Source organism: Heterocephalus glaber, unplaced genomic scaffold, assembly GCF_053883595.1.
Source record: "Heterocephalus glaber isolate CG9 unplaced genomic scaffold, H.glaber_assembly_v1.0 deba00000331, whole genome shotgun sequence".
In the NCBI taxonomy this organism is placed as follows: domain Eukaryota; kingdom Metazoa; phylum Chordata; class Mammalia; order Rodentia; family Bathyergidae; genus Heterocephalus; species Heterocephalus glaber.
In genome coordinates, this window is record NW_028258142.1 from 32575315 (window position 1) to 32588265 (window position 12951).

At 37.5% G+C, this 12951-nt stretch overlaps 1 protein-coding gene and 1 pseudogene across 10 annotated transcripts in view; one reads left to right on the forward strand and one right to left on the reverse strand.

Moving 5' to 3' along the window:
- Dym (dymeclin) overlaps positions 1–12951 on the forward strand; it is a 424183-nt gene that overhangs the window by 237768 nt on the left and 173464 nt on the right. The window lies entirely within an intron of this gene.
- Positions 2174–12875, reverse strand: LOC106010272 (RAD52 motif-containing protein 1 pseudogene; annotated as a pseudogene).

A 12951-nucleotide genomic window follows, 5' to 3' on the forward strand; every position in this document is an offset into this window, starting at 1 on the left:
TACTGTCTCCTGCTGGATCAAAGAAGGTCCAGTCTCAGTGGTTTTCAGATAATTAGCTGTTTCCTCCAACTATGTTGAAGGTTCATTCTCTTCAGAAGTCTATAAATTCGCAACCACGATCTCCTGCTGGGTGGGAGAGGGTTGCTCATCCTGAAAAGTTTCTGAAGATTGAACAGGAGTCTCCTGCTGAAATTGTAGGAGTGCAAAACCCATTAGAGGGCCCTGGAGGCAGAGTTGGGGCCTCATTGAGTTCAGAAGATTCCCCACCATTCATTAGAACTAAGGGTTGAGCTGCAGCTTCCTGGCAAATTGGGGAAATTCCCACCTCTGCAGTGGATTTTGATGTTATGGTAAGCTGCACATCTGGAGATTTAACAGTCACATTGGGTAAGTATGAATGCTTAGATTGATGGTAACTTGGAGTTGAAATTGTTACTTCATGATGCTCTGGAGAATTTTCCATCTTCTCAACATACTCTGAGGTCTGAGCTGGGGCTTCCAGCTGCCTTCCAGAAGGTCCTTCCACCTGAGACACACAAAGGGTTGAGCTGCCTGCTCTTCACTGGAAGCCTCAGTCTCCACAAGAGGAGCTAGAGTCTGAGCTGGGGCCTCTTGTTGAGTTGAGAAATTTTCCACCTCTTCAGAGAGCTCTGGAGTCAGAGCTGGGACCTCTTATTGGGTTGGTGAAGGTTCAACCTCCTCCAGACTCCGGAGACTGCACTGGGGCCTGCTGCTGGCTTACAGTAAGTTAAGCTTCCTTCTCTACCTCTGTAGTTATGGTAACCTCCATATGCACAGGTTTAATTATGACCATTGGCATGGTTGTGTGATGAGCTTCACTCCTACTTGATTGGAGTTGGAACATTTACCTCCTGATACACTGAAAGCTGACCTATATACCCTCTTCAGTAGCAGGTTCATGCTGAGCCTGGGCTTCCTGTTGCATTGAAGAAAGTTCAAATTCCTCACGGGTCTGAGTTAACCTTCAGCTTCTTTCTGGGGTAAAGAAGATTGGACCTTGGGAGTCTCTGGATTTTGAGTTTGGCCCTCCAGCTGGAATTGAGGAGGTTCAATTTGTTCAGTGGTTTCTGGAGGTGGGGCCATCCCTTGGGAGAGAGCAGAGGAGCCCAAGTCATCAAAGCTTCCTGCCCCCACCCCCAGTATACCAGGTGAGTAAGGGTATGAGGGTGATTCCAATGAGAGATGAGTTAAAGACCAGGACCTAATGTAGGCCCTGGAAGCTTATTGGTCGGTAGAACCCAGTGCCTGTTCCACTGCAGAAGCTAGGCCACCAAGATCAGTACCCACAACCACTGCCCCACAAGGAGCAGTCCAGGAGCCCCAAAGCACAGCAGAAATGTGATAGGAAGTGACATGGGCATAGCCATTTACAATGGAGTGCAGGCTCTCTGGCCTATACAGCAGAACCTTTCTGGCAGCTACTTACCCAAGTGCCTTAGCAACCACAATCTCTGTCCCACCCTTTACTTATGACATCTTTGTTAAGGAAACCTTTCCAGTATTAGGGTATGGCCCAGATGCCTTGCAGGGCATAGGGGAGCCTTTTCCCACAGTGACCAGGTCCAGTTCCATTTAAAACCCCAGCACAGGTAATAGTAGCCTCCCACAGAATTTCCTCTCCCTATAGCAAGGCAGGATTTAGGCCTCAGACCTGGGTGGTCCCTGGGCCTCCTGCAGCCCATGGAGTGGGGCAGAGCAGAGCTTAACACCAAAGTCACAGGGCTGCACTTCAGAATGCCCAGAAGTGCTAGAAATTTGGTTAGGTGCTTTAAGGTTGTTACCCTGAGTTGACATTGATGGAAATTTCAGCTGATACCTACAGAAGTCAGACTTTCATTGGAAGGGCTTCTCAGACTAGAAGGCTGAGACCAGTCAGATCCACCTCTTACAAGCAAATCAGGGCCTCTGATAACTCAGCTAGCATTTCTCAGGGTCTCAGCCTTCAGAGCTGTGAAGCAAGAGAGCAGTTCTGTTCAGCAACTCTCTATTCATCTTCAAGTTTCCTTTGAGCACAACTTGTGATTCACCCCAATGTAAAACTCAATAGGGAAAACACCATTCAATAGCATGACCACTTCCAAGGCACACATGAAAGCAACTGATTATTATATGATTTGTATTCATCAGTATGTCAGTGCTGTCAATTCTTGATTCAACAAAGTTTGTCCAAACCACAGTGGAGTTTCTGGAATGCCTCTGACAAAGCCGTCTGAATAGCAAGCTTCAGGCCACTTTCCTTTTCATAAGGAAGTCCTTCCTCTCTCTAGCTCATCCCTAGGCTCCTCTGCAGGGCCAACTCCAGGACTCCTGTGCTCATAGGACAGCAGCACTAAAGCACAAACTTCACTTTGTTTCTCAGATAGTGCTGCAAGATTTTTCTTCGTTCAAGGTCAGAAAGCTCTTGAACCTTGATGATTCTTTCTGCCTATCCATGAAAACCAAGTAGTAATTTGCCAACTCTTGGCATTGTCAGCTTTCAGGGCAAGAGCCTGATGTCAGACTGCCTATGTCTGGTCCCAAGACAAACCTTCACTGGGGAGTTCTGGAAAAGCAGGTTCCCATCACAGGCCTTTTGGGCTCTTTGGGCACTGCTGGCTGAGTAAAATTTGATGACTGCTTAAAAACCAGGGTAGGCCACCAATGTGTTAGGGAGAACCTGGACTGAGGGCAGAAAGGCAAACTGGGAGAGTGCTGTGGAAGGAGACTGATGCAAGGCTTCAGCCAAGGATTCTCACTTCCCACACAAGCAAGGTTTTGTCCCTCTTTAACGGTGCCAGCCTTCATCCTGCTGTGTTGCTCCTAGGCATCAAAGGCACAAGCAGTACTGTGCCTGTGCACAGCACGCCTGCAGTATTTAAAGCATCATTTTGCACACCATGAATATACACAGCTTTTGTCAACTAAAAAATTATAAAATGGTGGAAAATATTGGATTCTGTTAAGAAATATGCTGGAAATATCTACTAAAACTATTAAATTATCATCTGGGAATTTATCCTAAGGAAAAAACTTAACCAAGGAAAAGAATTATATTTAAGAATAAAACAAGGAAATGGTTACGCTAACTATGTATCTTGTCAACTTAGTGGAAAATCATGCAACTTAAAAATATGAAGAAAAGTAGACATTTGGAAAACATTTGAAGTAATGTTAAGTGAAAAAATAATATAAAATTACGTATTGCTATAAAATAGCCATATAAAATTATATACATATGTACAGAAAGCTAGATAATGTAGACAGTAGTTCTGAAACAGTAGTAAAACATGTGACATTTCTTTTTAAAATAATTTCAAATTTATTTGGGGGGAATTTTTCAAGATTTTATAAATGTAAATTATAAATTTCTTCTCCTTTTTCTCTGCCATCCTCCTGGTGCTCTAAGTTAAATGAATGCTTTTCTTTTTTCCACTACAAGTGTAAAGTAATATTGTTTTACTAATTGGCCTAGAACTGGAGGGTCTCACAGAGTGGATAGGAGCTCCCATTAAAGGATCACAGAGACTGTCCCATGCTTATTTTAGCGGTTGTATACATTTACTTCTTTTTGCTTTTCTTTTTGACTGGATGGGCTTATGGGTCTATAATTCTAAGTAAGCACAATATTAAATCATTTCTGTATCTGAATTGTAGCACTTTGAAATTTGGGAGTAGTTTTGCCCATTTGGTATGTCTTTTATACTGTGCTTTAAAAAAAATCACATTTGGTGCCATTTTATTGCTTTCAAAGGATTGCATCTTCATTCTAAATCCAAGACAGTATTCTAATGAGTTTCCTCAAAAGAATTTTTAAGATTTGCTGAAACGGTCTTGTCATAGTGTACCACTCACTAAATCTGTAATGAATAAATATTTGAAACCATAGTAATAATTTTTCATGTATATGATACTGTCTTAATAATTGTGTTGTGGCTGTGTGCAATATTGATTTCTGTTCCACTTCAGTGGCATGAAATGAAATGTATTATCCCACTTAAACCATTATGGTTTCCTTTTGAATTATATATTCAGTACTTGATCCTGTCATCAAGCTTCTTCTGTGTTCTGTAATGTAGTGTTCAGTTTTAGAGATTTACCACTTTGTACTTAGTACAGTATAAATCAGAGTAGAACAAGTAAATCCAGAGTAGTAAAGTTGGTAAGAAAATACAATAAGCAGTTAAATTTTTAGAAATCACTCTTCTTAGTATGCGTTCTGGTTTGGGGTTTCTTTTTTCTTCTCAGGAGCTATAGAAATGAATCGGTGGTATGCACTCTGAGGAAGAAAGGAGGGCAGATCCTGAGACACCCAGTCGCCATCTGTACTGTATGGGAGGGGGGCTTGCCCTAGCCCTGCTCTTGGCTTTTCTGACAGCACATGCCTTACATTCTTCCCACACTTTTACCTTTACATTTTAGGCTCTTTTGTTTTAAATATTGGAATTCCTTAAGACTTGTTCCTGGGGTCCTCTCTCCTTTCACTTCAGCTCTTAACCTGGACATTTTCATTCATTTTTTTTTTATTTCACAGTGTTATCCATGACCAATACTTTCTAGATTAACAATTCCAGCTGAAAAGCTGCAGTTCCATACTGTCAGGTGCCTTAATGTTAACCTCACTGCTCACACCTTTTACATGCTCCATCTCCCAGGTGCACTCTTAAGCCCACACTTTCTTCATAAACCTTCTTCCCTTCCTTCTCTTGATGGTGCCTGCATCCATCAAATTGCTTGCACCTATCACGTGAGAATCATCAGCATTTTCCCTTCACCTCTTGCATCCATCCTCACTATACCCATTTCAGTTCTGTAGCAGAAATATAAGTTGAATCTGGCGTCTTTTTTCACCTCCCACTGCCAGCCCAAACTGTCCTTGTCTCACACCTGAACTTCTCTTTAGTAGTTTCTCCCCTGTTCTATCACTCTCTTCCCCATCCCTAATCCTCCTCCAGCAAATGTCTTCATATACAGTATTCTAAATCAGATTTTGCCTGTTCCTCACTCAAACCCGTCAGTGACTTTTCTTTGTCTATAGGATGGTACACTATCTAACCACACCAATTCTTTCTTCCAGGGTTTTTTGAGCACTTATCTTACGACTTGTCACATGTTCTTACCTGTCATTTCCTTTCTCTGTATCTAATGTTTCTCACTTCCTCAGACAGTTTTCCCTTATCCCTCAATCCATTGCTATTTCTCTCTCACACGTTTGCTTTTTCCCTCACTTCCCCAAAGAGGATTATAAGTTTCTTAAGGTCAAGGAACATGTGTCTTTTTAACCACTGATTCCAAGCACCTAAGATGATACTTGACTGTTCAATAGGTGTTTCTTTTTTGGTACCATAGATCGAACTCGGGACCTTGTGCTTGCGAGGCAAGTGGTGGAACCACTGAGCTAAATTCCCAGCCTGGCGTTTCATATTTGCTAGGGATGAATGATTTTAGTTTATTGAAATTGACTTTTTGCAGACTTTCTCAGTCTCCTAATGAGCATTTCTTCAGAGATTATCTTGTCCAGATACAGAAAGGTGACGATCCTATTACAGTGCTGCTACATCTTTAAGATACCGTAATAAGATGATGCAAGATTCTAACTGTAATGCTTTGTTTATGGTTTCCAGAGGTAGGCAACAGAATTACTTGGTGAAAAAAAAAAAAAAAAAAGAGGATCCTTAGTTCTGGAATATGTAAAATTGCATTGTTTTTCCCCCAGTGGAATATTTTACAAAATTTCCACTTTTTGGATATCTGGTAAAACATGAACCAGTAAGGCAATATCAATATGTTTTGAAATCTGTCTCATAGAAAACATTTACTCTGGTAGCTCTAGTTAAGCAGAAGAACACAGAAAGTGTAAAATTATTTTACATTAAATTTGAACTCAAAATTTAAACTTTGCACTTGAAAACAGAGTAATCTAGCTGGGTGTGGTCGCACATGTCTGAAAGCCTAGCACTTACGAGGCTGAGGAAGGAGGATCGCTGTGAGTTTGAGGCCAGTTTGAGGTATGTAATGTGACCCTGTCTCTAAAATCAAGCAAAACAAAACAAACAACAACAAAAAAACTGATTAGACTAACAAGCCACCCGAAAAAAGTTTTGCTTTGGCATAAATAAATTATGGAGGCAAATGACTGCAATAACAGAATGAAGTTTTGAAATATTTTGAAATAGTTTTGAAATATAGGTAAGAAATAAAACATCATTATATGTATTGAAATTTTTATTTAACTTGCTTCTTAATTCAAATTCTATTAGGTGAGCAAACTTATTTTACTATACTTAGTTGGGATTGTTTAGAAAAATCATTTTCAGTGTGTTCCTTATAAGAATATTGGTAAAGTTTAGTGAAAACCAGTAATAGGACCACACCTCAAATAAATACTATATTGTACTAGCCTGTCACCGTGATCTGCTCTAAAATGACACCAAGGTGTATTAAATAATTTGTCATCTAAAGATAAACCATGAACTGATCAAATTTTTTGTGGGAAGGATGTCCTGAGAAACAAAATAAGAAGAAATGATAGAATCTTAGGAAAGAACAATATGAAATTCACATATGGTAGATGATCATTTTTCTACCAAATTCTCCTTCGGTATAGAGCTCACTAGTAAAGAAGACACTTGAATCAGTAGTTACACCTGTGGCTGTATAGGTGTGACCAAGAGTTCTGGAACTCTAATAAATTTAAATTTCTCATGCAGTTTATCCTGTGTGTAGGAAGAATTTGGAATAGATACAAAATTTCCCCACAATGGATGCTCTTCCTCCCTAGGGCTGTCATTTGCAGGGGATTTCATATATGTATTCATACATGCAGGATTGCACAACTATTACAGAAATATTCTTGGTTACTAAATGTCTAATAGACTTAAACATACAGGGTTTTCCATATATGGGAAAAAAAAGTATTCTCCATGCCATGATGCCAGCTCTTAACATTTATTTGACTTCCAGAATTAAATAGACACTGATGTAAATCAGAAGTAAATGTTTCATCTACTGGCACTAAGTAACTAAATCATCATACTTGTGATGAAAGTAAATCCTTTTCATTTTGACTACTGAATGGAAGTGTCATTTATTCTAATTCTGTCCCTCTTAAGTTATATTGACAACAAATGATTTGTTCTATGTTAACAACAGATGAGGAAGCAGAAAAGAATACAGAGGAGTAAAATGGTTTGGCAAAGATCAGACAGGCTGAAAGTAGAATTCAGGTCTATCTGAAATCCATGCTCTTAAGTTTTATCTTATTGAATGTCACAAAATTATAAAGTAAAATAACTATCTTAAACATACATGTGCTTAGTGTGTTATTCTCAGTAGATAGCTTTCTATTTTTAAAACATTGCATATTTTGAGATTTTAAAATTTTAGTTCTCTTCTGTTACATTTAACAAGCTCTACCTTAAAGATTTGAGCTGGAGGGCTGGGGATTTAGCTCAGTGGTTCCCCTGCCCACACATGCAAGGTCCCAAGTTCGATCCCTGGTACCCGCCCCCCCCCCCAAAAAAAAGATTTGAGCTGGAAAAGAAATTGGAGAGTTATTTTGGCATTTTTCCATGTGCATTCTTATATTGATCTTAAACTGGAATAAGATGGATTCCAAGAGGCTGTTTGTTTACCACAACAGTTATACAAACTAGCTGTCTGTGAAAGGGAATTCATTAAAAATTAATTTTAAATGAACTTTAGATGTACTAAAAATTAATTTTTAAATGAACTTTAGATGTACTATATAGATTTTTTAAAGGCTGCATATTAGAGCATACATATGAAATAAATTTCATTAGTAGTAGTGATAATGGCTAATATTTATTCAGCTCTTACTCTGTAACATACACTGTTTCACTTATTAACTATTTTTGTTTTAATCTTCAAAGTAACTTTATGAAATATTATAGACCCATTTTATGAATAAGGAAACTAATGCACAGTGACTAAATGATTTGTCAGATGGAAAAACCAGTATTGAAATCCAAATTTCCTGACTCCAAAAACCATATTTTTAACTTTATACTACCTTTTATAATAAGTCTTTTATAATAGTATAATTTTATTAAGTAACTTTGTCTTGAAACCATTTTGATCGACTTTAAAGCAAACTAAAAATCTGATTTTTTTGGTGATTATACATTTTAAATGATATTGTCTCTAAATTCTTGAATTATTTTGGTACTCTACACATTCACAATTTCACTTGCAGACAGTTTATAAAGCTGGAGTTTTTTGTTTTTTGTGTTTTTTCGGTACCGGGGATCAAACTGAGGACCTTGCGCTTACAAGGCAGGCGCAGTGCCACTGAGCTAAATCTCCAGCCCTGCAGAAATTTTTTAATTAAAGTGTAGACTGTAGGAACAGAAGAAACCTAAAATCATGTTTCTTGGTTCTTTATAATTCTGTGTATTATTTGCTCTCAAAACATATAGTATCTCCTCTGTTTTCCAAAGCTACTTGGTTCTTATAAAGTTTCTAGTATTGTATCCCAAATGTCTGCGTTTGGTTTTAATTTTTGATAGAGTTTGATTTTTATTTTCTTCTCAAAGTAATAGTAGAGTGGATATGGGATATTATCAATTTTATTTATTTTTGGAGTACTGGATATTGAACCCCAGAACCACATGAATGTTAGGGAAATGCTCTACTACAGAGCCACATCCTTAGTCTCCTCAACTGTTTTTAACAATATTTCACAAAGTAAGCATTTATAGCTAGATTTTCAAGGTAACCTAAAGGATAAGTTTTGCATTTTTACTTGGTACTGGGAAGAAAAAAAGTAGAGCAATTAACAACTGAATATAATTTGGAATGGTGACTAATAGACTTAAAGATTCCTTGTCATCCCTCTTTTAATTACCAACAGTTGGGTCATTTTTCCCACTTTAAGTAAACAAGCCGAAGCTTTCCTGGAGATTTAGAACTATACTTACTATTCATATATGTACATTTTACATAAATAACATTTATATAGACTTTTAAATATTTACTTAAATCCATTATTCTTATGTGTCATGTTGATACTGTTGCCATGAGCTTGCTGATGCCAATAGGAGGAAGTTCAAGTCCTATTGTTTGACGGTAGAAACCTTAGGATTTATACTGGTCTCTATATTCTAACATGCAGTAGCCATGGCACTGGAAATCTGGGTAGAGAGCACAATTTGTGTCTGGCTAATGTGATTTCACATAACATACTTCAGTCCTAAAACTTAAGTCACTTTTAAAGATAGCTGTGGAATTCCTTTCTGTAAAACATTAAAAAGTAAAAATAATTAATATAAAATCAGTGATTAAAAAGTTACAGAAAAAAATTTATTTCTCTGTGTTCACTAAGAAAAATGTGACTGGGGAATACTTTTCATAGTTTAGCTAATTGTACAAAAGCTTCTGAATTCCTCTTTTAATTCTTAGTCAAGTCAGGGAGCATCACTATGAATTAAGTGCTCATCATTAAAACACAGTAGGCTATCATCTGTTCTGTGGTTGCTTGATTCTTGCTGCTTTCCCATCTTACATAACACTGTATTACTACAACAAGCAAGCTATGAGAACAGTGTGTTGTCATTGTCTTGTTTAAAGGAAGGGAAAGAACTTCTATTTTCATTAGCTATTAAATATTCCTTCTGAAGAATTCTTGTCATTTAATTTCTGTGTCTGTCACTAAGTAGCAAATGCAAGAGGTAGCCAGGCTACCAAATTTTGTGTATCACTGGTATGACTATTGCAAGAGTCTGTGGTATTTCCTGGTTGTTTAAAGAAATCTTATTTTACCCTCACTGGTTAGACCCTCTCTTTGTCTTTTGAATATAATACTGATAACAACCTGCTTGTACATTAAATCTGTGTACATTAAGAATTTGTGGTTCTACTGAAAGATGATCTGCTTGAGCAAGAATCATAGTATAAACTAAGAGGCACTGGCTACAAAGTTGTAAATGTAACTCATTTATACCTGGGACTTTTGGGCTGTTTGGATTTATTCTCTTGTTCTTCTCTTTGCCTGCATGCTTATTGGTTGGTCATTGTTGGCCTTAGCTCTTTGTTTTGCAGATTATAAATATATATTGCTTATTTTTAAACTACTTTGGGAATGAGATATGATAACAGTATATCATCTAATACTTCCTCAATACTCCATTTCCCATTTACATGCTTGACTAGAACTATAAAAACAAAATTGTTTTTCCCTGGAAGAGAGGTAGCAGCTGTATCCATATTCTTGAGGGGAGTTTCACTGTTGGGAACAGCTAAGTCTTAAAGCTCATTCACCTTTTCTGATGTCTGCCTGTGTGCCATACACTACCCACTGTGAAAGATGTGTTAAGAATACACACCTTCTATGCTATATACCATCTGGCTTTGGCGGGCTTAAAGAAACAAAACTAACTGGCCCAAACTACTTTGGTGGAATCTTTCTATCTCCTGCCTTCTATGCACCTTTTCTTTTAATAAGACCAACTCAGTTGGCTTTGATTAGAAAATGAACCCTTAAAATGATTGCTTATGCTTAGCTCAGTTCTGATGTATGTTGCATATTTTGTCTCAGTTTAACTATTAAATAGTGTCCCTTTTATTCTCTTAAAGACCTGATTTGGATAATAAATTATATAATTACCCATTTAATAATCACTTCATTTTTTGCTCTGCTCATTCACTATCTTTCTTATTAAATAATGATATTTACTAAAGTGTCAGCATTCTTTCTTTTGGGGTATAAGTTCACCACACATCTTTTTAATCAGAGTGTTGATTCTCAACGTTTAAAGCACAACTTTTTTCTTGTCTTCAAATGGCTCCACAACTCTTTTCCAATTCCATGTCTGATCTCATCTCCTCCCACATCCTGTCCCATTCCCTATTCTTCTCTCCTAAATGAATCCTTTGTCTCTCGCCCACTCATGCCTATATCTTCTTTCATGCCAACTCCTACGCTTGGAACAAACCTACTAATCCACCAAATGTCTGTCCTCCAATCACTGTTTTAAAAGTCACTTCAGTTAGTGAAGCCTACCTGAGAATACTCATCCAACCACCTGTCCTACTTGTGACCTGAATCTTTCAGACTTTTTTGCAGCTCAAATTTGAAATGTTATTGTTACTATTATACTACTGTGATATTACCATATCCACTCACATCAAAGAAAGTAAATCCTGACCAGCTTTACAGTTTAAAAGTAAGATTTTCAGGCTGGGAGAATAGCTCAGTGGTAGAGAGCTTGTCTAGCACATGTGAGGCCTTGGGTTCTATCCCCAGTGCTTAAAGAAAAACTAAAAGTAGAACTTTCAGATAAATCTATATCTCTTAGCCAAAGGGAAAACATAAAGCAGAGGAATCTTGCTAAAAAACAATAAATCCAGTCATTACTTTCAGAAGATATCAGGACAAACACCCAGATGCAGATGATTTGATTGTCAACAAGGAGATTATATTCATTGGTAGTACACAATCTTAAAAAAAAATACTCTCAACCTCTTTAGGAAAATGGATGGAGTGGAACTCTGGTCTGGCTCTACTCCTCTTGCCCAGTTCTGAACACTAGCTCTGTTCCTCTTTGTTCACATTGACAATAAGGTCAGTGATATATGTCTGGAGAAGTTAGAAAAACAAAATGCTACAGGCAAAGCTGTTTCTTCTGGCCCAAAGACTGCACACTTAGTAAACTAGTATAAAAAGCCAGTGCATTAGAAATTCCATTAGTATATTTATGCTTTACAGTGGAATTGTAATTAAACAAGGAAGATAATTAGTTCTGGATAACACTCTAATTTTTGCATGTTATGTTTTGTTTAAAACAAGTACAGTGAATTAAAATCCAAAGCTGAAATAGGACATCAAAGATATTTTATATCATATATCTAAAAAATAATAGAATGAAACCTAAAGTCTCCTTAACTATTTTAATGACAAAGATTAATAGGCTGGGAAATAACTAGTGTATTTATATAAATATAAGCCATCAAAAGAAATATCATTTGGTTATATGAGGGAAAAGGCAGCATTTCTAAATGCAGAAAATCAGAAAATGCCACCTACAGAACCAGATTAGGAACAATAGCATGATATGACATGTGGCATCATTATGTTAAAAACACATGTATTAGGAAAGTGCTTCTTTCCCAGATATCTGTACAACTCACACCCTTGCCATCTTCAGCTCTTTACTTAAATGTCACCTCCTCTGTGAAGCCTTTCCCACCATGTCTAGAACCAAAGCCTCTTTCTGGCACTCCCTATTCCCTCTCTAGCTTTATTTTATAATTTCATAAATGATGGTTATTTTAGAAGCACTGTGATGGTTCTCCATACCTCTGAGATGGAGTTTGCTGGAGTAGCTCTAAACATTAACCTTTTTATAGAATAAAGATTTATGCTTCTCTATTCAGTAGCTGTTCCTTAGGGACTTGAGCTTCTTTTAAAATGAGTTTGCTTACAAAAGGGGTTATGAAATGTCTAAATCTTAGTTTGGAGTGAGTTGTGGTGGCTGTGGCTATAGATGAAGTGACAGCACTGTTTTAAGTGTAAGCTTCTGAAGAAAAAGCATCCTCTCCTCGGCCTACCAGAAAACTTTTTGGTTTTTTCCATCAGAAAAAAGTTCCACTACTGGTTTTGGAGACCCAAGAGCCCTAACTTGCCTTTTAGTGAGACAAGAATGATAGCCTAATTTTAACTACATGCATATAGCTCTAGCTCTAGCTCTGGCTGCCATAACAAAATGCTGAGTGAGTTAAACAATAGGCATTTAGTTACCCAGTTCTTAGACATACAGGATCAAAGTGCTGGCAAGGTTGGTGTCTGGTAAGGGCTGTCCCTCTGGGTTATAGATGGGTGTTGTCTTGCTGTGTGTACACATATTCTGTTCTTTGTCCATGCACAGAGAGAGATTTCTGTTGCCTCTTGTTATAAAGGTGGTAATCCTGTCAGTCAGGCCCCTAGCTTAATGATGC